Source organism: Eurosta solidaginis, chromosome 1 (genome assembly GCF_040869045.1).
Source record: "Eurosta solidaginis isolate ZX-2024a chromosome 1, ASM4086904v1, whole genome shotgun sequence".
Lineage (NCBI taxonomy): Eukaryota > Metazoa > Arthropoda > Insecta > Diptera > Tephritidae > Eurosta > Eurosta solidaginis.
Genome location: NC_090319.1, coordinates 361,446,346 through 361,469,541, shown reverse-complemented (window position 1 = coordinate 361,469,541; position 23,196 = coordinate 361,446,346).

Genomic DNA, 23,196 nt, shown 5'->3' with positions numbered 1-23,196 from the left:
AAAACGAGACCAAGGGGCAAATTGTGTATGACGCATAAGAAATAATTACACAAGTTACTTTATTGGGTGGCAATCATAGTTTATTGCAACTCCGCAAGGTAAGTTTAGTAGTAATGGAGTTTAAAATTTACTGCACTGTGCTCAACTATGGAGACAGTTATATAGCGGATAATGTGAATGATGGCGACGATAATGCCACGGCGTCGTACAATATCAGGCCCTTAGTAAACTGCGTATAACTTTTGTTTTTAACATCCTCTAGCTCCTGGTCTGTATTGATTGAGAAGACACGATTTACTTCCCTTCCTTTTAAACAGATGCTGTTACAAACCACTGTTAATATAACGTTTTGTACAAGATATTTGCGTGTGAAATAAATTAAAAGGAAATTAGTTTTTGACGGCCGCTGTGATATAGTGGGAGGGTTGTCTGTCTACCATACCGAAAGTCCCATTAGCAAGTTTATGTGCTTAGAAACTCTTAAAATGGAAAATGTTGTCACAATTTCTATAACGGGATAACACTTAAACTAAGCACAATTAACAAGCGGATGTATGTATCTATTTTTGAGCTTTTAAATTCAGTAAACGACTAAAATTCTTTTTCACGTCAGGAAACTTATTCAACGTTCCAATTGAAAACTAATTAAATTGCCTGCAAATGCGTAGCTGTTTGTAACATAATTTTATTTAAATGCATACCAAAAATTCTAACAAAATATACAATGTAAGTAATCCTCTAATATATGATACCCATCGGCCATAAATTTATATAAGTAGTAAAGACTGTAATTTTATGTGATATCAGTGATGCAAATCGGGTTTGAAATTAGCTGGGACTTGATTTGACCCGTGTTGAACCGAACTGATTATGCCATGCTAGCACAATTTCTCATTAAAAGAGCAATGACCCCAGAAATGATCCCAGAAAATTTCGATGAGCCTCATATTGAAAAATGAACTTACAAGCTAAAAATTTTTAAGAAGCTCTCTTCTGATCCTTTTCCTTCTTTCTATTTCTCTCTATCTCCATCTTTATCCTACTCCAACTCGTTCCCCAATGGCCTGCATCCCCGTCCTTATCTTACTATCATTCTATATGATCTATTATTTCCATCCGTCTCCCTCACCCTCATTAATTTACATTTTCCCTCTTTGTATATCTATATCTGCTTCAACTCCTTTCCCGTTGCTATTCTCTTCCCCGCCACTCTCATCAGATCCGGCATATCCTTCTTCTTATTTCTTTCCAACCAACACCAGCAAACACTTTTGACCACGAAGTGGGTTAGGTTCACCCACTTATAATTCTACTTATAATTCTGGTCTGTATATATATAGCAATTCCCTAATTACTTCAACTCATTCAAGTTGAACCTTTTAAACTTTTCAAATTGTTTTTAGTCATTGGTTAAGCTGATTTCATATTGTGCGCTAAATTAGACAACAACCGAAAAATATCTGGAAAATGTTTTGCTGTGGTTTCATGCTTCACACCATTTTAAGCGCAAAACAGAAAACTGATTTTTACCACCTTACTGAGGTCGCGCTTACAAACGCAAATAGCCAAAGAGTACCATACGGTAAACATACCTAACTTTTCACAAAGCCCACAAAAAAGTTGTGTTAGCGATCATAGCGAACAAAAAACACACGGACAGTAAAATGAAATATATATGTATATATTGGCCAGCAAGCCGAGTGCGCCCTATCTCAGAATTTGTTCGAGAAGCGCTCTATCCCTTCCCAAAATGTATTGAGTTTATGCTCAGAGCATTTTTGATAAAAACGCTGGAACTGTATCGTGTTTGCGATCGCGAATGGCAAACCAATTTCACTCAAATGATAAATTTGAATCTGTCAAACTATTCATAAAAACTGTAATAAAACATGAATCTAGTGAGTACGTATGGTCAGTAGTAAACATATGTCATTCAAAGGATTTACCATTCAGAGCTATCGTGATTTAAAAAATGACACACTATTTGTAAAATTAACAATAAAGAATGGATCAAATGAGTACTAGTTGCCAACATTTCACATATCCGATTCGCCTTTTCAAAGCTATTGTGATTTAAAAAATTGATTTCCATCACGGATCGTATAACACGTTAAGTTCTAACTAAATTTTGAAATAGGACGTTCTCCAAAAAAAAAACTCTCATACAGAGCGTTTGTGAAAAATACACTAACATTTTTCAAAACAATTTTTATATTGGAAACTTTTTTTTTGCTGAGACATAGCGTTTTCGAAACAGCAGCCGAAAAGGACAATTTTCCCAGTAGTCAATATTTGACCTATAGGCCTTATATCATGTTCAAATAGAAAAATAAATTGAGGCAAATTCTATTTAAATCGAGTGGTGTTCATACAACTCAATTTAGCTTACGCAATAATAATTTTATAGCTGGTTGGCTCATCTCTACAGCAACTACATACCTTTGTTCAGACTGTCAAAATGTGCGTGTTGGTATTAGGCGAATGGAGTGGAATGAAAACATAAAACTTAAAAATTTTGTGTTTTGTAAGAAAATGTGTTCAATGTTTTGGTTTAATTTTGATTTTGCCATCACCTTTTGACAATCACTACTCCAGTAAAATGAAAAAAATAAAATCAGCTGATGGAATGAGACAACCATATAGTTGAGCCATGCGTAACTGGCGTTTAAATCTACTTAATAAACAAACTTTACAAGGTTGCATTTGCAGTTTGAAACAATTTATTACGCAATTTTTTTAAAATTGGCAATTTATTATTACAATTTATTATATGATAAGTTGCGCAAGAAATTGCCCAAATTGTATAAATTGCCAATTTTGTGTGTGCTTGTAGCTAGTATTATAGGTAACGTTGTGTCTCATAGAGATAGAGGCGAATTGAATGGCTACTGTCATAAGTGTAGCAAAATGTCGTGTAATATGTGAAAAATCACTGACAAATTTCAAGTGTTACATCATAAGAATTTTGACCAAACAAAATGAGTGTTATATAAGCTGTATGTTTTTTAGCATTCGATTATAATGTCCCACATTCTGATGATGTATATATTTTTGTACGCGTCTATGCGTCTGACCATTCGCTTTTGCCGTTGTCATTTAACACTGTTGTTGTCATCGTTCATCCACATTGCGGTAGGCGATATAACATGACAGGCACTTTATTCATTCGATTGTACGGGTAACGGTGTGGTTTCCTTCAGCAGGTGGGGAAATGTTGGTGTCATACTTGGTTGGTTTTTAAATTACTATTTGTACCTAGCTTTAAGCTGAACTTTTATTTATTTAACTTATGCGAGAGAAATAAATACAACTTTTACTCAGTTCAAGTCCCTCAACAAAAAAATGTAGGCTAACTAAAAATTTAAATTTCATTGCGAACATTCTCCAAAACCGGATTTATGTCAGTTTTATTTTTTGATTTTACAAAAATTAACTTCAGGAGTCTTAATTCGGGGTACATATCGTGTATCGAAAATCACTTTCGCTTAAACCATGGTATAAAAGAAGAAGGCATGTTTTGTCAAAATGTTCTAAGCAAACGTCCGGAGACTTCGTGAGGCTGTATTCCTTTGCTATGCTATAACTCCTAATACGCTAATAACAAGCTCAGAATTCGCCTTTTATATGACTCTTTTCGTTGTCATTTATGTGCTAAAAATTGGGGATTGGAATTTGCGTGTTCAGAGCGGATTTTGGGTGTAGATCCGAATCATAAATATTTATCCGATAGTCCCTTAAAAAAGAGTTTTCATTATCAACATTAAGGTATATAAAGTGATATACCAGATAATTCTTGACATACCGAAGAGGTTCTTCGATAACATGGTCGCCATCCATATATTTGACTCCTATCTGACTCATAACTATGAGTGCTCCGAAAATGTTTGCAGATGTTTGTTTGTGCCGTGTGTATAAGTCCACACGTAAGATGGGAAAACTTCTGATCGCCATTCACCAGTGAATGGCCAGGTTGACTATTTTGCATGCGGTTCAACCTGCTCACTACTTCTGGTCACTTGCGGCGTAGTATTCTCTATGTAACCATTGAACATCCGGTTGGTGGTGAGATTATATGAGAAGGTGACTACCTAGCTAGGCCCCTCCGGCACAGCCGGTTTAAGGGCTAGCTGGGGGACTTCATCAGCGACATCTGATCACCATAAGGTGCAGCTGTGTTTCGTCGTCTGTTTTGTATCATATATGCTTCATCCCCGCTAAGTGGGTAGTTCGCTGGGCTTGGGAAGTTAACACCAACATCCAAGAAATGCGACGGACGAAACAAAAATGATTGAAAAGGGCTGACAAAGGAATTGCTTTTAAAAAGTTCAGCCTCCACAATGAAACATTTCCCAATGAGCTGAAGCTGATGGACTTCGCCGGTGCTTAAAACATGGTCATAGCCAGCATAAGGTTCCGTTATAAGGATACACATTAAGCTATATGGCTGCCCTATGATCGAAATACATGTAACCAGATCAACCACGTTGTGATGGGCGGGTAGCAGTTGTCCATACGATTCGACGACTTTATGTCGACTCGGATCACTATCTCAGCCAAAATACGCACCCTCCTCTGCGTGGCTAAGAGCAAGGAACAAAAAACGCGAAAGGTTGCAATCGCAATAGACTGCCAATGATTTCGCAACTCGACTCTCACACTTGCTCCCTGAGAGCACAAGTCAATCTGACGGAATACAGGAGCAGGAACATATCTCTAAACCACTCCGAGGCCGAGGTTAAATTGATTACCGGCAGTCATAGACAAGCAGCTAGTACGATGTAGATGCACGGTTTGGTGCAACCAAAACGCAAACGCAACAAGAAAAATGTGTTAACGCTAGCGCAAGTGGAAAAGGGAAGGCAGCCGCCTCTACAGGAAGAAAATGAGAAGCAGAAAGGCGTAAGTGCAACCTATGCTTACTCAAAACTGGAAAAATAAGCAGAAAAGATGGGTTTGAAGTTGAAAGAGGACACAACGAAGTGCCTGCTGTCATCGAACAAAGAGTCAGTGCATATGGAAAAAATCACTCTTGCCAATAAATGCTACTTTGTTCTAGGTAGGCAATTGAAAAGTAAAGTCCTTTGTCGGCAAGCGAAAATCATACTCTAAAGTCACTTATCTTTCCCGTCCCGCTATATAGCGCAGAAACATGTACCATGACAACATCAGATGAAACGGCTCTGGGAGTGTTCTTCGAAAGATTTGTTGGCGTTGGCGTTGGCGAGTACCGAAAAAGATTTAACGATGAGATGAACGAGCTATACGCAAACATCAACATACTCCAGCGAATGAAAACACAGCAGCTGCGCTGGCTAGGCCATATTATGCGAATGAAATATGACGCTCCGGCCAAGAAAGTATTCTTATCAGAACCCCCCTATGGGAGGACAGGAAGAGAGCGGCCCCACTTCACTAGAAGGATCAGATGAAAATGGTTAAAATTCCCTTGGTGTTACCAATTGACGCTAGTTAACCCAACGAAAAAGCGAATGGTGCAACTTGTTCGACGGTGAAACGTTATTTCAGTATGTAAATAATCCCTGTTTAAAGCTGCTCAGCCAACACACCCATTTTTAAGTTGTCGTCACAATCATCTAACAAGAGATCTAGAATATAACGCTTATGAAATAAACCAGATTTGGTATCATGTAGTTATTTAAAGATATATTTAAGTGTTAGTGTTTTGCATAAAATGTCACATGCCCACTGCTCGCCCCTTTTGACCCAATTACAGAAATATATTTGCACTTTTACAGCTTTACATTTATTAAAGCTCTCCATAAAACCGCTTGCTTTTATCAGCGATAGGACTAAACACTCGTACATAGAGAAAACTATTTTATTGCGTTTTTGAATTATATATATTTATGAGTACACTTATACGCACGCCATGTCGTCCCCAAAGAACGGCAATCTAATATAATACCCATTAATGAAATACGTTTTGAGCTTTTTATTTTATGACCACATAGAGTACGAGTAGTTAGTTGTATGTAACTGCGCAAAAGCATTAGTAATTTTTCATTTTCCATTGAAGTTGTTAAGTACATACTTGATAAAATGTGAGATATGCATTTTTCTGCAGTTGATTACTACATTTTTATTGTAAATTTATACATTTGTTAAATTATGAAGTCAAAACTTGCCAGTAACTACAACTAAGGCCTTTAGACTAAAGATTACATATTTGTAGAATTGCGGAGGTGTCATAATACTTGTACTTTGAAATTGAAAGTAGAAGTTTTTACTTACTAGCAGACTCTGCAGACGCTGTTCTGCCCTAACTTTAGTCTATCTGCATAACTTTTAATACGTTTTTACCTTTTACTCTTCTTCGCTCCTTTCCCCCTTTTCTTTGTCCCTGGATTTACTCCTCTTCTGCTTCGCTCTCTACGTCTTTGCCATCCCTTCATTTCTTTCTAGCTCCCTATCCTTCTTTCCCCTCTGCTCCATCTACCCCTATCTCTCTCTCTTCGTCTATCTCTATCACTTCACAGTCTTTTTCTCGTTCCCTCGTTTTCTCTCTAGTTTTTTTATTCTTCTCCAACCCTTATTCCCAGTCCCATTTGCAGCTTCAGCAGAAGCCCCAGTCCCAGAGTGTTGTATGTATTTTTGAATACTGTTTAAGAAAAAATATATACTAATTTCTCTACAAAAAAAAAACAAATCAATAGGTGGGCTAGCCTTACGATTTTGGGGTATGAAAAATATATGAGAACCGATTTTCAAACTATTTAATATGCTCACAAAATTTCATGAGAATCGGTCGAGCCGTTTCGAAGAAATTCAACCGCCAACACTGTAACACGAGAATTTTATATATTGTAACGAATTTTGGGTAAATCCTGAAATTTATACACCTTCTGCTAACGTTCGAATCGCTAAACTGTAGAATACATCACTCCAATATTCAGTATTGCAAACTGATCTTTATTTAGATTACTTTGGGAGTAGTGCAATTATACTTCACAATTATACTGCACTTCGCAACTACAAGCGTGTTTAAATCAAACTGATTACTGATTGTTCAGCTTGTGCTGCTTTTATACTCTCCGTTGCTTCGTTCGCATATTTCTACAAAGGTTTAGACGTTTCACCTTCTAGAACTCTTGTATCTCCTGCTTGGTAATTAGTTATATGAGTACATGCATATTTGTAGTTTATAGCCATATGCGTGTGAATGTGTGAGTAACTACTTCGGCTGATGACCACATCTGTGTGTGTGAGATAGCTCTACGTCGGCTTCTACATAAGTATTGCTAGCTTTAAATGTGTACATGTACATAAGAGTGGCTGCTTCATATTTTTGTTGTTGTGTGATTATTTACTAACAGCTTAGTGATGCTAATATTCGTCGCAATATGTATAAGATTTCTAAAATAGTTTTTTGACCAAATGTACTAATTTCTTTGATATGTTTGCGTAAGAAAGAGGGAAAACTGAAAACCGAGTTGCAGGCAACAAAGTTATAAGCTCGCTAGTGTACAAAGCTACGAAAAATTAGTTTATTTTCCGTAAATCACGGTTTTGGGGGTGTCCGCGGAAAATCTTGTAGAAAAATTGGTATGACATCCCGGGCATTTTTTGGTATCAGCCAGTGTAATATACCGTAAACACATTTTTTAATAATAATGACAACATTTTGTCCTCTCTCGATGAGCAAAAAGAACGCTCCACAAGTAGCTCATCATACATGTCCTGATTAATGGCGCGGAATCGTGAACGGGGTCTAGAGAAAAAAAGATGGCTCTTGGAGAAAAACTTCTTCGCGAGATATATGGTCCTACCCGTAAACGGCGCGTATCGAAGGAGATATATTAATGAACTGTATGAGCTTTTTGCAGACAGAACGATAGTTTAGTTTAGTTAAGTAGGTTTATTCAGTATATGATCACAAAATCTGATACAAAAATAAATAAAAATGTTTAAAACAAAATATAACAGCCAACATAATATTTAAATAAGAAATATAACAGTAAACATAAATAGAAGGGATAGTGTCAAAGATATCTGGCGTGAACGGCCAACATCGCTGACGACATTATTTTGTAGACACATAGTTCCAAATAGATTAAATCTCCAAGTAGTAGACAGAAATACTCTCGGAAAACCGCTATTGGGGGGAAAGCTCATTAGGGAAGTTCTCTAAAGTATATTTGATTTGAGTTTTGCCGCCCACTTGTATTTGAATTGGTAGTTAGAGCTTAAATGGAGATACAAGAGCTTTTTATACAGTCACCCACGGCACGCTACTGCAAGACTTGGAAGGGTCCTCCCTCCCTCCAACGCTCAAAAAGGTGGACGTCCAAGGCTTACCTGGCTGGCCAGCAGGGGCAATTCAGGAACGTAACATCTAAACCCAGAAGAATAAAAGAAGAGGTACCACATGGTGGTGTCCTATCCCCGCTTTTGTTTAATTTATACACATCGAAACTCCCTTCGCCACCAGAATAAGTCAACATTTTACCCGACGCCGATGACTGCACGATAATGGCTACAGGTCCCGTCCCACCTATCGATGATAAAAAAAATGTAAGGCGCGATAACCTCCGAAGAGATCTAAGGCCGAGCTTCTCTTCCAATTTCCGTCGTGCTCCTCTTGATTTTCCCAACAAATTGGCCGGACGGCACCTACATGTTTTATGCCAACTCCGAACGGCATCTGCAAGGCAGATGAGTTTTCACTGAGAGCTCTTCATGGCAGAAATACACCCGGAGCGCTTGCCAGACACTGCCGAGGGGCGACCCGGCTTAGAAAAATTTTCCTCTAATTGAAAAACCTTATTTCTAAAATTTTGATGTTGCTTTGCCCGGGGTGCGAACCCAGGACATACGGTGTGATAGGCGGAGCACGCTACCACCACACCACGGTGGCCACCTATCGATGAGCCATGTAATAAAATAAACAACTCTCTGCCTGATCTCTCCAGTTTTTCGCCTCGCAAAACCAGACATTGTCGCCAACCAAATGAATGGCGACCTTTTTTTAACATGGACATGGCAAATGTCGACCATACTGGATGTGACGTTCGATCAGGATCTTTATTTTGGCGAGCATGCAACCGCAATTACACCTAAAATCCAGAGCCGTAATGAAATCCTCAAGTCTCTTTCCGGCAGCACTTGGGGTAAAGAAAGAAGGACGCTCATTACCACTTACAAAGCCATTGGCCGGCCGCTTGCATGCTACGCTAAAGGAAAATACCGGCCTGCCACTAAGGGCTGTCTTCTTATGTTCCCAGAAAACCTCCTACACTGAGGCGAGAGTACTCCCCATTAGGGAGAGAAATGAAATGCTGAACGAGTTTTTGTTGAGTACCCAGACACCTGAACATCCCACCATATATCTGAGTGAAGTGGCCGCTGCTTCAAAGGGGCTCAAGAAGTCATCTCCACAAATGGGTCCGCAATGATATGCACATTAAGGCGTTGGACCTCTGTATCAGGAATTTCCCGGCAAACAACTTTATTGAAGATAAATACCCTGAACTCGCAAAAGAAGAAATCATTCTACATAGGGAGACGCGCGTCACTCTAGCTAAACTTCAATCTGGATACTGAACAGGTTAAACTCTTACCTATCCAGAATCAACCCCGACATATTTAATGCATATCCTGCTTGCAACGTGTCCCCAAATGACACCAAACATCTCTTTAATTGCAATGTGGAATCAACACCTCTAACACCTCTCCCATCCCTGTTAAACTGAAAGTTTCCTTAGACTTCCGTTAGAGAATATTACTGACAATTTGTGAGTGGTTGCACCTATCAAATGGGGCGAAGCACTGCTACAACAACAACCTACCATAGTTAGGACAAGTCAGCACACTACCTCCATATAATTACAGATCGGAAATTGCTTTACTAGACAAATAAATATTGCCTCAATCACCCTAAGTTGTATATAAGGGTTAAGAAAAGTTATGACAAAGCAAAAGTTCAATGGCCGAATGAAAGCAGTACACTAAATAAATAATAAATGTTAAATGTTTAAGCTTTAAACTTAATCCCCCGCTCTAGGTATATATGCATCAATATTATAGTACTGAAATGAAGATAGGGCATTAGGGCATGAAATTCTGCGTAATTTTTGTATTCCTTTGAATGTGCTACGCCTACAATACACATTTTCTCAAGTGATCATAAGATAAGTTGTTTTGTTTCGTATCTCCACGTTATAAATTGAATTGCCTTTTGCGTTTTCATACTTTCCATATATTTTTGTTGAGTTAAATGAAAAATGGAATTGATGCAGATCGATGAAGGTTGAGCTGAAATAATTCAGCGTAAAAATTTTCAAATTTGTCAAATCGAATGTGACGCTGCTTTTATCCCTTTCATTATAATGAAATGGTATATTTATATAATGGGATCCGAAAGCAAAAAGTGTAAGTCCTTAAAAGAGAAGAGATGGACCCATCAATAAGTATACCTAAATCTGCAGTATAAAAAAACTGAGTAGATTTAGACATATCCGTCTGTCTGTTTCAAGGCAAACTAGTCCTACAATTTTTGAGATATATTGATGAAATTTGAGGAGCTGGTATATGTCCGTGTCCGATTAAACACTAAAGCATATATCTCCCATATAACTGATTGTTTATATCTTAACGGCATTACGAAATTATTTCAGAGGGTTTTTTTTTGTTTACAGCCAGAGCATGTCTACTGGTACTCAGGTTCGCACTGAATTGAAAATCCAGCAACGCTGCAAAAATATAAGTAACACTTTTTTGTATTTTTTGCGGAGTATCGGATATTCCGTTTTTAAAACCGAAAAGCCTAAGACTCTGAAGCTTTAGTACAGGTTTTTCATGGCATTTGGAAAGTCTTGGAATAACACCCTAGTATAAACATATATATTTCATCACAGACGCCTCTCTAAGTCTTTAGCTGCATTATGGAAATGAACTCAAGTTGCCTTTTGCTTGAATTTTTCTTTTGACTTTTGTCTCTTCGCCCTGATTCGCTTCGTTTGAGGGTCGTTTATTGTATTAGCGCGTTGGTAAGTCGACGTGGTGCTGTCATGTTTAATGCAGCATTAAATTAAAAATTTAAAATTACTGCTGCATTGCAGTTGTTGTGAGAGATCTTTCACCAAACGAATTTGGCCATTTCTCGTACTGAAGCGCCGTCCCTCGGCTACAGCTTCCTGACAGTTGATGTGCCAAATTCGGCGGCTATTGCAGCAGTACAGATTTCTTGCTGTTGACTTAAGTGGAACCATAATATATATGTGTTTATTAACTGGTTACATATATCTGTATAAAGATCTACATATGTATTGTAAATGCCACACAAGGTATTGGCGCATATGTGTATATATGTACGGTAATAGTCTAGTTGAGGGGTCGACTGCTAATACGCGTCAAAAAATATCGAGATAGGTGTCGAAGGTAGGAAAAATTTTATCTCTGTCCGGAGATATTTGCAGTTGAAGTTGGCGATTTTCATGTGGTTGTTGTTGTGTGTACCCCCAAAAAAAAAAGTGCTACGCGTCTTTTGACACCTCTCCCGATATTTTTTGACGCGTATTAGCAGTCGACCCCTCAACTAGACTATTACCATATGTACATATATATTTGGTCCTTAGTTGTTAAGAAGACATTTTTATATGAAGATAATTTTTTTTAATGTTTTCTCGAGACGTTAGTACATAATTTTCCTTAGAATTTGTGTTTTTACAGTAAGTGTAAAGGGATAAAATATACATCGAATCGAAGTACGTGCAATAATTTTGTACTTGCATTGGTCGTAATCCTCCTTTGCGAATTATCCCGGATTCATCCTAGACTAATCGCATTTTTTGCAGGGTCGTGACATTTTTCTTTCTTTCATGTCAAAACTTTTGAACAACAAAGTGCCTAATTATAGCCGCCCTACTATCACATAAAGCCACTGAACTTCTTTCATTAATTAACTTTTTTGATGACCTTAAGCGAAATACTACCAACCACACAAAAATTAAAGAATTTAGATACAAATAGGAGACATGTAGCATTTTTCGCATTTTCACTATTTGTATGCAAATGTTATTTGGTTCAAACAAAAAAATAATCTAAGAAGATGCATAAAAAGTCGCAACAATATCCAGTCGTATATACATACATATCGTTGGCTTAATGTGAAAATGTGCTAAGTCACCTTTTACGAATTTTACAGGAGACGAAAAATAATCTTATTTATTAAGTGAATGAGGATACCTTAATTGCAATACTTTTGAGTGTAGAAGCTTTGAAAAAGATAAATAAAAATCATGTATGCTAACCCAGCAGCTATTTTATGACGTAGAACAATTTCCGCACTCAAAACAAATTTGTTCTCCTGACTTAGCACTTTTTACTCAATATGTTTCCCCATCCTCCTCACCTTTAATGATTGAAATATAACACTAAAACTATATATTTCACAAAAAAAAAATACATACCCAGATATCAACCTTACCTACCCGTGGCGAAGCCGAGGTTCTGGCGATCCCAAATTCGTCATGGAACTAGTGGGTGGGGAGGACGGGATGGCCTCGAAGCTTTAATGTGGTCATATAAATCGTTCCCGAGATGGTCGGGCTAGTACCTTAATAGTGCTTTGTTATCGAAACGTACTGCATCTATATCCCGCAAAGGACCATCAACATCAGTTAACTCCCTAAAGTCTTCGGGGAGTGTCTTTATCGTTAATACAACAACAACAACACAGCATGTACTTTTAGACTGAATGAATGAAATAAATAAATAAAATGCGCGCACAAAGAAATGACTAGTAATTCAGATTGATATTATTGACAGGTTGACTTAGCACATTCTTTTTAACAGCTGACGATAGAGTTTGGTCGTTTCGTTCTGAACATGTTTAATTAACCGGGTCTCTCAACTGAACAAGTGAACTAGATCTTCGATTTCGGTTCTATTTGTTCTTCTAGTTCGTTTTATCTAATGTTATTCTTTCTCTCTTCTCGTTCGCGAGCATTGTAAATTCATACATACATACATAGAAGTGAGCACGAATGTCGATCAAAGATGACTTGATACGAAACATTATTTTTACGCTCTCACGAGGGATTTATCACAAATTTGTGCTGGCAACATTCACAGATAAATACATCGCGCCAGCTGAAGCGGGTGCCAGCTAAAACGAAAAACAGGCCAAAAATTTCGGTAAACTTTAGGATGAAAATACTTGTTTTAGTGTAAATATTATTAGTTCGAAGGTGGAGGGTAAATATTATTTCCCATTCAAAAGTTATCACTAAAAACAGGTTTTGTAAATATAAAGTCCTGATGCAACCAGTCCATTCTCATCAGAGAATCAGAGAACCTGGAACGTCAGTCATGTAGGATAAGTCCTATCCACTAAATGATGTTAACTATTATATTCTAGGTCCGATTTACTCAAATTTCAAAACAATATTTGGTTTTCACTCGCAGTTAAATGCGTTACAATATTTGACTAACTAATTTAATCAAAATGTAAATTTTACTTAGATTTGTTTATATTTAACTCTAACTAGTCGTATTATTATAAAATAAGTTTAAAGAAATTAATATTTTACGACTATCATTTTACTAAATGACTGAAACTATAAAATCGCCGAAATGTATGTCAAAAACCCCATATTCAGATCTATTCATTTTTGTTTGGAGTGGTATCATTGACAAAAATGTGCATTTTGACAGCGCTCTCTCGAAACAAGGAGTTGCAAATCCCTTCATCTATGATGTCGATGATGCCACTTACACTAAAGACTAAAGATTTGTGTGGCACTGCAACAAAAAGATATGTGTAGACTATTTAGGAAAAACATCTTTTGTTAATTATTACATTTATTAAACTTGAAAAGTTCATATTTACAATTTGTGTCTGTACTCTATCAACTTCCTGGATTTTCCGAAATTTGTAACTTTTTTTGAAGTTAATTATACATAAATATATATTAACTTATTTATTCATAACACATTTAAATATACCTACACAAAGCATTGCTGCAACCCCCATCTATACTTGTTGACTATTTTCGTGGGTGTGAGCAGTAGTGAACAAATTGGCTTGAAAACAAGTAAGGAAGGCTAAGTTCGGATGTAACCGAACATTGCATACTCAGCTGAGAGCTTTGGAGACAAAATAAGGGAAAATAACCATTTAGCAAAATGAACAAGGTGGGCCAGGGGTGACTCTAGAATGTGTGTTGTACGATATGGGTACCAAATGAAAGGTGCTAATGATTATTTAAAAGGAAGTGGGCCTTAGTTCTATAGGTGGACGATTTTTCGAGATATCGACCGAAATGTGGGTCAGGTGACCCCGAAGATCATCTGTCGGGTATCGCTAATTTATTTATATATGTAATACCACGAACAGTATTCCTGCCAAGATTCCAAGGGCTTTTGATTTCGCCATGCAGAACTTTTTCATTTTCTTCTACTTGATATGATAGATGTCACACCCATTTTACAAAGTTTTTTCTAAAGTTATATTTTGCGTCAATAAACCAATCCAAGTACAATGTTTCATCTCTTTTTTCATATTTGGTACAGAATTATGGCATTTTTTTCATTTTTCGTAATTTTCGATATCGCAAAAGTGGGAGTGGTCATATTCGGATTTCGGCCATATTTTATACCAAGATAAAGTGAGCTCAGATAAGTACGTGAACTAAGTTTAGTGAAGATATATCGATTTTTTCTCAAGTTATCGTGTTAACGGCCGAGCGGAAGGACAGACGGTCGACTTCGTATAAAAACTGGGCGTGACTTCAACCGATTTCGCCCATTTTCACAGAAAACAATTACCGTCATAGAATCTATTCACACACCAAATTTCACAAGGATTGGTAAATTTTAGTTCGAATTATGGCCTTAAAAGTATTCTAGACGAATTAAATGAAAAAGGGCGGAGCCACGCCCATTTTGAAATTTTGTTTTATTTTTGTATCTGGTTGCACCATATCATTACTGGAGTTGAATGTTGGCATAATTTACGTATATATTGTAAACATTTTAAATTTTTTGTTAAAATTTGACTTAAAAAATTTTTTTTTAAAAGTGCGCGTGTTCGTCATCCGATTTTACTAATTTTTATTTAGCGCACATATATGCATTCCAATAACATCGCCACAATCAACCGAGATGTTGCGTTCGTAAATATGAAGGTACTTCAGACTTGGCAATTGAAGTTTATTACGCCTTGCCCATTCATATACAGAATTTCGCAAAGCACTGTTAAAAACATTCTCCCTATACAACAAAAATACTTGCTAACATATTTTGCGTCGTATTCATTTGTTATATTGCAGTTTCTATTTGCGAAAAATGTAAGAAAATTTACCAACCAGTGGGAAAAATAATTTCACTTGCAAAGTGTGCCAACACTCTTAGCCAAAGCAAATGTCAAATTCTTCTTCTTATGATTTACTTGGAACAACATTTGGGAGATGGCTACTTTTCAATATCAGATGGCGCCAGTATCGCTCATTCTACCATTCTCCATAAAAATACATGCAATCTACTCATAATGCATAAGCATGTGTTAAATTCATCTATATGAACAACTGCTTATGTGTCGGAGCTGTAAGCGTCGATGCACGGCCAGAACAGATACAGCGATACTGAAACGATTTACATTAGAGTATGGAGTTAATCGAAATGGCTTCTGAAATAAATTACTTATTATTCAATGGCCAAAAAAATTTGCCATTTAACGGTGCTAATCTTTATTATTTAGGAAAGTTATTATAAATATAAAAATTGATGACTATAACAAGGGCTTTGACACTTAAATTTAAAATTTTTCAAAAAGTGGAGTTAATCGACGTGTGCACTGAGCGGCTCATGTATAACAAGTATTCAAACAAACAAACGCACATTAAACTCGTACATTTAGCATGTGTGTATGTTTATGGAACTCCACACAAACACATACATATGTAGAGAGGAATGCAAAGGCATGGTAATTGTTATCCCAAGGTTACGTGGCTGCTGCATTGCGCTATTGGATACGTCAGCAGCAGTGCACCGGAAAATGTAGCAGCATCAATTCCATAACGAACAAATGAATAACCGAGAGAATGAACAAACGACAGTAGTCATTATGTATTCAAATACTTCCGTTAACATTACTATAAACACGGCCGAACGAATTCATGTCCTTCATGTACATATATATGTGAGGAACGAACTTAAATTACAATCACACAATTATCACAATACGCACAAACACACACACACGATGACATATAAACAAACTCAAAAACATACTGGATAAGGTTTACTTGTACAATGTCCTGCCCAACCGCAAGCAAGTCATTGTAACTTGAGCACACTTACACGTATGTACATACATATGTACGAATGTATGTACCAAATGAAATTTGGCAGCTTATATAAGACTTATTTTATTTGACCAAAAGTCTTCCAAGACAAGAGCTAAGATTTTGTAAGAGAAGTCAGTTTGTAGTATATTTTTACTTATTTTTTGTAGGTATGTATGTAACCCGTTATACCTAGTAATAAGAGAAATATCACGTATACGCACCGGTGCCCGGATTTTCAAGTGGTATGGATATGTTTTCGTGTAGTTGGTTGGCTTCTTATTGCCCAGACATTGGCTTCTTATTGGTTTTTTATAGACGTGTTTGCGTCGGGTTAGAGATGCGATTTTATACTCAATGAGACATCGATAGCAAATCACTCCGATAACAAATTGCCAACAGGTATGAAATCGATACGAACTATAAATACAAGACAAACGACAACAACAGATCAGAACGAACATCGACACTGATAATGGCACAACGCCGAAACCGGTTTGTCTGCAAACCAAATTTGACAAGGGATGACGGAAAATCTTTCCAATCTTTTCGATATTACATTGACAATTTTTTGATATATCGAAAACTTTTTAAAGACAAATCGATAAGAATCCTATAAAAAGTTGATAATCCTCTGATAACAAATCGATAACTAGTAAATATTTTTTAAACCATATCGATAGCTTTTCGATGACTTTTTGTTAACTTCTCGATAACAAACCGATAACTCGTCGGTAAAAAAATCTTTGTTATCGATATAAAATTGATGAAAAATCAATAACCGGTCGGAGCAAACCCCGCTCAACCGCCTACCAATTTTAGTCTACAGACATAGCGTAACGATTTTGGCAAAAATTTTAAACAGATTGTTTAGTGGTGAAGGATATACATATGTACATCTATGTATATATATAAAAGAAAGTGGTGTTAGTTACACTATCTATAACTCAAAAACGGAAGAAACGATTTGACTGAAAATTGGTGGAGAGGTAGCTTAGAGCCAGGAGAAGGACATATGATACTTTTTATCCCGTGCTTGCTGGGGTCTTGAGATCAAAACGTGGACCTGGGTAATCCTGGAATGTGTTTGTACAATATGGGTATCAAATGGAATCCGTATATGAGTGCTTTAATTCGGGATATTTTTCGTATCCCTGGGTGACAAGGTTCTCGAGATATAGGCCAAAACGTGGACCCGGGTACCCCTAGAATGCGTTTATATAGAATATGGATAACAGATGAAAGCTGTGAGTGCTTTAGTATAGGGTAATTTTCATACCCCTGGATGACTAAGGTCTCGAGATATAGGCCAAAACATGGGGCCGCGTACCCCTAGACAGTGATTATATAGAATATGGATAACAAATGAAAGCTGCGAGTGCTTTAGTATAGGGTAATTTTCATACCCCTGGATGACTAGGGTCTCGAAATATAGGCCAAAACTTGGACCCGGGTACCCCTAGAATGTGTTTATATAGAATATGGATAACAAATGAAAGCTGTGAATGCTTTAGTAAAGGGTAATTTTCATACCGCTGGATGACTAGGGTCTCGAGATATAGGCCAAAACATGGGGCCGCTTACCCCTAGACAGTGTTTATACAATATGGATATCAAATGAAAGCTGTCGATGAGTGCTTTAGTACAGGGTAATTTTTATACCAATTTGTGACTAGTGTCTTGAGATATAGGCCAAAACGTGGATCAGGGTAACACTAGGAAGTGTTTTTGTATTATGGGTATCAAATTGAAGCTGTTGATGAGTAGTTTAGTACAGGGTAGTTTTCATACCTATTGGTGACAAGGGTCTCGAGATATAGGCCAAAACGTGGATCAGGGTTACACTAGGAAGCCTGTTTACATTATGAGTATCAAATTGAAGCTGCTGATGTGTGCTTTTGTACAGAATATTTTGTATACCGCTACGTAACTAGGGTCTCGAGATATAGGCCAAAACGTGGGCCCGGGTACCCCTAGAGTGTGTGTGTAATATGGATATCAAATGAAAACTGTTGCTGGAAGTTTTAAAGTAAATTTCATTGTGATATTCGATTTAGTCGCATCAAACTGGCAGAACTGGTAAATTTGCACGCGAAGCCGAAATAAAGACTTGAATTAATTATACCCACATACCTATTTACATGCGTCCTATTCGATTTGCCTGAAATTTGGTATATAAATTTGCCTACATTGGTATTTACGATCCTTTTTTCCGGGAAGTAGACCAGAGACGGACTGGGATTAGGACTAGGACTGGGACTTATACTCGGAATGGGCTGTGACTGGAACATAATACATACCACCCTCTGGGACTGGCAATAAAGGATGAAGAAGAATGAGAAGAACTTGAGCGAAGAGAAAAGAGGGAACGAGAAGCGGACTGAGACGAAGATAGAGATATATGAAGCGAAAAAGACGGAGGTAGGAGTGAAAAAAAGGATTAAGAAAAAGTGAAGAGGGGGACCCAAAATTAGGGTAGAACAACGTCTGCCGGTTCTGCTAGTATAAACATAGAGAACAAAAGGCAAAGGACGCAGTATTCAGCCGTGGAGGAAAATCAGACTTTCTGATGAGCGCGGTTGCATACCTGAAGAAATTACAAAAATTGACAGCTTCTCGCAAAGGAAAATATGGTGTTCAGAGCCCAATGCTTTTGATTGGTAAAGTAGAATTAAAATTGCCGCGCTCTTTTTATCAATTCTATCTTGAATGTCAACTGATACCCCCGATGGGATTTCCATTGTACAGTTTCTCTTTGACCTGAAGCCGGACTAATAGATTAGCAAAAGCTTGTTTTATTGCACGTTTGTATTTATCTCCCCATGGATTGGAAAGGCAGAATGGATGTCAAGGTATCGTTATCGGACAGGAGCTACCTTAGCGGTACTTAGGGAAGTAGTATGTAGTGTGATTTTTTGTTTGTGGATACAGGACTTTACTTCTCAATAGCCTACTCAGTCCAAAGTAGCAATGACAAGTGCTCGGTTTCATTTTTAAGTTTCTTTGTTGGGTTATACCGTTTCCCACCTGGTCTTTCTAGCGGAGTGGGGGCCGCGCTCTACTTCTGCTTTCATATGCGGGTTCGGATAAAAATACTTTCTACTTTATATGGAGCATCATATTTCATTCGCATGACAAGGCGTAGCCGCTGCATTTTTATTCGCTGGACTATGTTGATGTCTGCATAAAGCTCGGACAGCTCAACATTAAATCTTCTTCGGTACTCGCCGACGCGTAGAGGTCCGTAAATATTTGGAAGAACTTTTCTCTCGAACACTTCCAGAGCCGCTATATATCATGTTGTCATGGTTCATGTTTCTGCACCATACAGCAGGACGAGTATCATAAGTGACTTGCAGAGCATGATTTTTGTTTGCCGAAAGAGACCTTTACTTTCTAATTGCCTACCTATTCCAAAGTATTATTTATTGACAAGATTAATTTTTCGGGCGATTTCAGAGCTGGATTTGTTGTTTGTGTGTATGCTAGTGCCCAACTAAACGAAGTATTTTCCTATTTCGAAATTATTGCTAGCAACAACGATGTGGTTGCAAAGTCGCAAATGCGCTGACTTTTTGCTCGATGACTGCACTTACTTCGTTTTGTCATCATTCACCATCAACCCCATCTTTCTGCTTCTTTTCCCAGTTTGGAGTAAGCCGAACTTACGGGGCAAGTGTTCAGGCCGATGATATCAATGTCGCCAAGTACGCCAGCAATTGCACGCTTTTATAGAATATTCTTTCCAGAGTTGTTAGTTTCGAACGGTTCGAAGAGGTCCTTCCCAATTCTGACCGAGCAGATGGTGTTGCTGAACGTCGTTTTGCACAGGCATATAAGCTTTGCGGGGAAATCCGGGTGTGTGAACGAAGATGAAGTACTTTACAGTTTCGAGTTTATATCCGCCAATAGTGAAATACCTTTCACTTTTACAAGGCATTAATGCGTGCCGATTCGAGTTGTTTATAGTGTATTAAGAGAGATGTGTAAGCCCGGCATCAATGCATTGATTCGAAAGGCTACTGGTCCCCTTTCTGAAACAACTTGGAAATGAAAAGGTAGCCCTTATAATAAATCTTATTTAAATTTCTTGATGTTATTTGGAGTGATATACTAACCATCGATGGGATTAAAGATGAGTATGACAAACCAATCCCGAGGGCGACCCCATTTTCATTTGTGTGTTATTCCCATCAGTATGAGTGGCAATGGTCAAAGCTAGCAAGTCGTGTAAAGTAAGGCTTACGTAAGACGTTCTTATTCATTTTAATAGCTGGCAGCATTTGTTCTTGGCTAATGACAGCACATGTATACGTGAAGTCAGGTGGGCACGCACACCGCAATCCTCGCATGTCACACGCTCGTCCAAATAAACCACAGCACGCCGAAGCTGAATATTTGCTGGACATGCATACATATTTACATCATAACTGATATGTAAGTTTGTATGCACATAAAATGCAGTCCGCCTAAATTCTTTAGTAGACGGTGCATTGCGGTGCAAATCTGTCAAAAGTAGGTTACTATGCAACAGAACTTCAACGCCTATTAACTAAGAACAACAACAATGCCTGAAGACGTTGTGGCAATATCTCTGTTGTTACCAACACCATCACTCTGCATGCGTTTACATTTACATACAAAACTTTGTATGAATTCGTAGATGTATTTGGCTTTATTTATCTGCTTGACGCTGTGGGTTCGCACATAAAGTAAACAAAAGTCACGTGCCGGCTAGCGATGTGTGTGCCCCGACGAGAACCCAGAGGACGTTATAAGCATGCGCGGATAAGAGAGAGGTGCCTAGCAGGAGCTCCGAAAGAGCATGCACATCGAATAAGAGGATAGTCGTAATTTTATTCGAAATTAGCTCTCATAATCTCATGGCTAATTGTGTCTGATATGAGGTAGTGGGTTAGTGATATGCACAATAAGTCCGGGCTGTAATGCACAGATTTGACTGTAGTATAATCAAGTTATCAAAATATTTTTTGTCGGAATTTTTTTAATTTTATTGGCACTAAGGCAGTTCCGGATTGGAGTTTGTCGAACTGATTTTGTTTATTTTCAGTATTATTATTTCAGTGGCGTGGTGGTAACGTGCTTTGTCTACTAAAAGTGGGCGGTGCCACATCCATTGCCCAAAATTTTACAAATTTTCCATTCTGCGTCATTAGGTGAACCCACCTACCAAGTTTCATCGCTTTATCCGTCTTTGGTAATGAATTATCGCACTTTTTCGGTTTTTCGAAATTTTCGATATCGAAAAAGTGGGCGTGGTTATAGTCCGATTTTATTCATTTTAAATAGCGATCTGAGATGGGTGCCCGGGAACTTACATACCAAATTTCATTAAGATACCTCAAAATGTACTCAAGTTATCGTGTTTACGGGGAGACGTACGGGCGGACGTACATGGCTAAATGAATTTCTTTTTTCGCCCAGATCATTTTGATATATAGAAGTCTATATCTATCTCGATTAGTTTATGCCGTTACGGGGTACCGTTATGCGAACAAAATTAATATACTCTGTGAGCTCTGCTCAGCTGAGTATAAAAATTGGGCGTGATAATCATCCAATTTCGCACATTCTAATACCAATATATTGTTAGTCATGTACCAAGTTTGGGTAAAATATCTTTTTTTCGGCGGTTGCCGCAATGTGGTTGTAGCGTGCTTGTCTACCACACCGAAGTGCCTGGGTTAAGTCCTGAACAAAACAACAGCAAAATGCCTTAAAAATTTAAATTAGTAACAGGCTGTCTTAGCGAGGTCGCCCCTCGGCATTGGCCTTAAAAACACTCCGAGTGTATTTCTGCCATGAAAAGCTTCTCATTCTTGCAGATGCAATTCAGAGGCGGTCTCGTCCCATCAATTTGTAGGAGAAATTAAAGAGTGGCACGATGTCAATTCAAAGAAAAGCTTTACCTTAATATCCTCGGGGGTATTTTTTTGTTTATCTCTATTTTTCAAGTTAACGTAGAAGAGGACGGACGGAAGGACAACAAAATGGGAGGTATAAAAAGGGTGGAGCCTCCAAATTATATGATTGCTTAATTTTTGTTCGTTTTATGGCATTAATAGTATTATAGAGATAGATTAACTAAAAACGGGGCGTGGACACTGACATTTCACAATTTTTTTTACTCTCGTACTTTGTTTAAAAACACTCGCCGAAGATTTTTGGGAGTGTTATCGATGTAGATAGTTCTTTGCCCGATATAGATCTGGCACGTTCCGGTAACAAGCACCATTAAGGTACTATCCCGACCATAGCAAGAACGATTTAATATGACCACACTAAGCCTTCTTAGCCAAAATATCGGTTTAAATATATCGAGTATTAAGTACATATATACCAGTATATCAGTATCGAGTAATAAAACTATCCGTATGTTATAGTATCGTATCGAAACTCGTGTCGCTATTTATAATATGAGTATCTTCCAAACTATGTACATTCGAGGAGATTCAGGCCGAGCTTCTCTTCCAATTCATGTCGTGCTCCTTTAAACTTGCCCTACAATTTGCGGAACGGGTCCTTCATGTTTTATGCCGACTGGAAAGCTTGTCATGGCAGAAATACACTCGGAGTTTTTGCCAAATCACTGGCGAGGGCAGCCCCGCTTAAAAAAAACTTTTTTCTAATTGAAAAAAAAAATATTTTTTTCTAAATTTTTGATGTTACTTTTGCCGGGGAGTTGCAGCTAAAACCTTCCGTGTAGTAGGCGGAGCACGTTTCGACCACACTACAGTGACCGCTTACTAACTAAAAAAAACTTAACGATACTCATCACACCGATATACATATATCTTGCATGCAGCAAAGATACGTACACGCTCCAGCAAAGAAAGCTCGCTCAGTAACGCAAGGAAAGTTTGACGTCGAT